The following is a 5,000-nucleotide window of genomic DNA, read 5'->3' on the forward strand; positions in this document are numbered from 1 at the left end:
AGAGGGAGGGAGAGAGAGAGAGACAGAGAGAGAAAGAGGGGGGGGAGTGAGGGAAGGAGAGTTAAAGAGAGAGAGAGAAAGAGATGTGTGTATATATATATATATATATATATATATATATATATATATATATATAGATAGAGAGAGAGAGGAGAGAGAGAGAGAGAGAGAGAGAGAGAGAGAGAGGAGAGAGAGAGAGAGAGAGAGCAAGAAATAAAGAGAGAAAATATGTTCCGAATGAACTACGGAAAGTACAATATCACAAGTGTGAAAAGGATTTGGGGGCGTGGGTAAGCTTACGTATCAGCTCCGGTGAAAATATCGAGAAAAGGCACAAACCGGCATGGCTACAGTCAAATGAACATTTGAATACAAACACTTGTGAGTCCCCATTTAGAATATGGTCAGTGTAACTGGCCACCTTACGAACCTATCACCTAATAATGACAACTAAGTAAATATCCGATGCTTGTGGGTAATATATGATACTGGCTGGTTGGTGACGCGCTGAGATGACTGACACTGCCGCCCGACGAGTTACCGTTCCTTGAATAATTTACTTCTCCTCCCACGGTCTCTGAGTAGTTTTGAGTTATATAATGATATAAGATGCCTTTAGCTTATGCAAACTGTAATTTGCTGTCTGCTGTGCCCTATATTGGATGTCTTTTTTTATACATGCTATAAAAATTTGCAATGAATAGTCTTCATGCCCACTCAACCAGAATGTAATAAACGTTTAACCTTTGTTATGTACTTGCCAAAGTGTTCATCATTTATGAAGCATTATTGCATAGAAGGACAAGTCTGATTATACACTTGAATACGCGTAATAACAAGTACTCAGCCGGGGAGAGAGGTATAGTTTTTGAGTCAACGATGACAATAAAACCAGACTTCTTAAAACACATATATCAACTATGTGTCCGAGGTCTAAAGATGTTGCCTTGTAAAAGTACCCGCAAGGCGAGTATACAGTGAACAGTGGTGTGTTATAATTGGCAAATCTACCGCAAATACCTCGCCGGCTTATAGAACAGTCCACAGTGTGTTCTCTGACCCAAGTCACTCGTCGACACACAGTAAGGAGTTAGTAGCTTCAGTGTAAATTCGCCGACTCGAAAGGATAAACTCTTCGAGGGAGAAAAGACCCCAGAAAAGGGCCTATTCTGTACTTACAGTATCTCGAGGAAGATCCGTACTTTTGTCAGATAAGAAATACGAAGTTGGGAAAGTTGCAAAGATGGATGATATATTCTCTGCAGTCTTAGTAGTCGGACCGATTAACTTGTATCTACGAGATTTCATGCTTAGGATACCATTGATCGGAAAAGAAAAGGAGTATGATAATATCACAGAACGATGTAGAATTTTGTCTGTAAAAAGGATAAAAAATATTAGATTTTGAGAGGAACGTAGTAGGAGGTCGAAAAGGAAAATAGATATAATCCTGATTATTATAACTACATTAAACAAAGTTTTGTCAAAAAGTTAGAAAGCTTTCTGACGGATATACAATACTCGAGTTAGATTTATTCTGGAAAATCCGCACTGTTGGGAACTGCTATTGGAAAAGTCATCCAAATCTGAGTTTGTTTTTTATTATTTGATAATAAAGTGGTTTGCTGGTAACAGAACAGAACTGATACCGGTGCCTCGGAAAGGGTGATAGATAAGATCTTGATAATGGTATTAATTAACTAATATTGACAATTAAATGTTATGATAATAATAAACACAATAATGACAATAAGTGATAAGTGGATAATCAAAAGGCATATAGAATTGATCAGAATTGATAAAAAGAATTTTGAGATTCCGAGTATTTGCAACAAACAGCACATTGATTCGTTTTCCATTTGCAGTTAAGAGTAAAAATGTGTGCAAATACGAGTTTAAAGACATAATCAACAATGGCTATGCAGTAACTGATTTTAGACCCAATACTCACTATGGTTTGGGTAATGTTATTAAGGTTAAATAATTTCATCTTTTTAAATTATGTGTGAAATCAGATTTATATTACAATAATGCCAAAAGCAGAAACACGCAATGATATTTTGCCAATAGATAGATAAGTCTGTTATCCTCTTATCAGCATCTGTGGCATTAGAAAACAAATTTTATTTTTGTGATTAGGTATCTTCATATCTTAAGGGAATATCTGTGATGTGATCAAAAGAGTTTAAACTCCCCCCAAAAAAAGTTGCAAGTGTGATTTTGTAATTTTTGTTTCAATAGCATTTTATTTTTACGATCTGTCTCGGAAAAAAAAATATATGTATGCGTGAAAAGTTTAACATTAATGACATAATGGAAAATGCTGACCTGCTATTTCTGCTGTCACGTCGGTATTTCAAGTGAAAGAGTATCTACTTATTACTTATTTCAGTATGAAAAAGGCAAACGACATTTTTTTCTTTCTTTCTTTTTTCATTATCTAGATGTATGTTCTCTCTCTCTCTCTCTCTCTCTCTCTCTCTCTCTCTCTCTCTCTCTCTCTCTCTCCTCTCTCTCTCTCTCTCTCTCTCTTCTCTCTCTCTGAAATGTATTATTATTGAGCATTTTAATAATCTTGAATCCATATGACAGAAGTAAGCGCAATGTACACAAGAAGGTAAGTCCACGCACATAGTGTTGAAGTTTCAGTAGAAGTTCTGCCATTGTCTGTGTATGAGAGAGAGAGAGAAAGAGGGTGAGAGAGAGAGAGAGAGAGAGAGAGAGAGAGAGAGAGAGAGAGAGAGAGAGAGAGAGAGAGAGAGAGAGAGAGAGAGAGAGTTGTTGAATTGTTCGTAAACTCTGTAGTTCACACATTGTCACATTACTTCAAACTTAGTAGCAGACAGCTTAAGAGTATTTCATACGTAATATGCAGCTTTATTTTCCGGGTATTTTGCTTCATTCTTCGTCGTTACACGTACTATTTTATTCAAAATTTTATCACGGTTAACAAACACAGTGCTTCTTGGAACGTAAAAGCCCTGTAGATGTTGTTACAGAAATTCTTTTTACTTTATTGTGATTTTGATTGGTCGACAATAATTTCTAGCATAAAAAATTATAAAAATAATAGTCATGAAAAGACATTAGCAACGCGTCGTGTATTACTTCAAAGATACTCTCTCTCTCTCTCTCTCTCTCTCTCTCTCTCTCTCTCTCTCTCTCTCTCCCTCCCTCTCCCTCTCTCTCTTTATGTGTCTTCTTTTCTCTCTCATTATCACCATTAGCATGACTGACGGCAATCTTGCCGAAGCGTTCATTGCGACAAATGTAGAAAAGGTAAAGGCAAAAAATGTATCTTGGAAAATATAATCGATTACATCAACTACATCTCTTGTACTGTGAAGATATTCATTCTCATTCATTTCTTCTGTATAAACAGGGTATTCTTATCTTCTTCGCTCACTATCACCGTCGTCATTACGTCACTCCTAACATTTTATGCATATGTACAAATAACAGCTTATACTATAATCTGCCGCGCTTTGTTTATAGACTGTAGTTCCATTAGCAGAACGTAATAAAGACAAGAAAGATTACGTTGAGGTAATGTTGTAGATAAGCTGTTTGAATTCCTAAATCTTAAGATGTCTACTATTTACAAGTCATGTGTAAATAGGTACGAACAAATTGAATTGCTTTCATATAATGCTTTTGTGCACTAATTTTCGAACGATAATTAGTAACAGTACTCGGAATAACAGTACACAAAATCATCTGGCTTATTTTATTGTTACAAAAAGTCATTTTAACTAAAATGAAGGATTTACTCTTGATTACAATACGTCAAAAGTAATATGTTGATTTTAAATATGTATACACACACACACACACACACACACACACACACACACACACACCACACACACACACACACACACACACACACACACACACACACACACACACAACACGTTTTACGCTGTCGCAGGTCTATCTAAAATCACGCCCCAATTGGGACCACGTTCAAAATGATATATCTACCATTAATTGGATGGATATTTACAGACCAGATGGCCCTGTCATCTCTTACCTCCAAACCCACTGACATTATTGGTGGTAGGATTCCTTTTAAGATTCTTAAGTCACGCTCCAGAGAAAAATCATGGTTTACTGCAGAATGCACAGAGGCTCTGCGGAATAAACAATCCGCTTGTAGATTATGGTCCCCTGCTCGTTCTGATATTTCTTGGGATAATTATAATTATAATAATCAACTGGTTGAGGTTCTCACAGGTACATCCTAAACTCATGATTGGTAGGCTTCCTTAAAATCTGGACTGATGGGGAATTTGCTTCTCATCCATCAGAGAAAGTTGAAATATTTTCTGATTTCCTTTCAAGCGAACAGAATAGTAACGAGTAGTTCTACCCCATACTTGTTTTCCCGCACCTAAAATAACATCTTTGTATTTAGGTCTTGTTTTATCTAAAGTGTTTGAAAGGATTGCTAAACGCCTCTTCTCTTTCTTTAATGACCATAAATTGCTGTCAGCTACTCAGTTTGGTTTAAGGGGAAAAACAATTGGTACCTGTGATGCGCTTTTGACTTTGGTGCATCATATTCAGGCTTCGCTGGACTCAGGGTCATTACAAGGCTTGTTTCCCAAAACTTTTCTTCTACCTTTGATGTAGTCAGCCATAAGGCTCTCCTTTTAAACTCCTTTTAAAGTCTGTAGGAATCAATGGCACATTTTGTAATATTCTATCAGATTCTTTATGAGGCAACAACGTGTTGCTATTGATTGGCATTCTAGTGTTTAATATGTCAAGTCTTGTCCTACTTCTTAGCTTTATACCAGTGATAGGTATCATGGGGTTATGCTGATGACTCTTCCTTATTTTACCGTATCCCTGAAACTCAGAGTAGATCCGATGCTGCCACTCAGTTGAATGTTGTTTTAGAGCTGATCTCTTCTTGGTGCAAGTGTTGGGGAATGGAGTTAAATCCTGTTAAACCAATAGCATAGTTTTAGCCGTTCAAGAACCTGCAATCCACT

The sequence above is a fragment of the Penaeus monodon genome, chromosome 2, assembly GCF_015228065.2.
Source record: "Penaeus monodon isolate SGIC_2016 chromosome 2, NSTDA_Pmon_1, whole genome shotgun sequence".
Lineage (NCBI taxonomy): Eukaryota > Metazoa > Arthropoda > Malacostraca > Decapoda > Penaeidae > Penaeus > Penaeus monodon.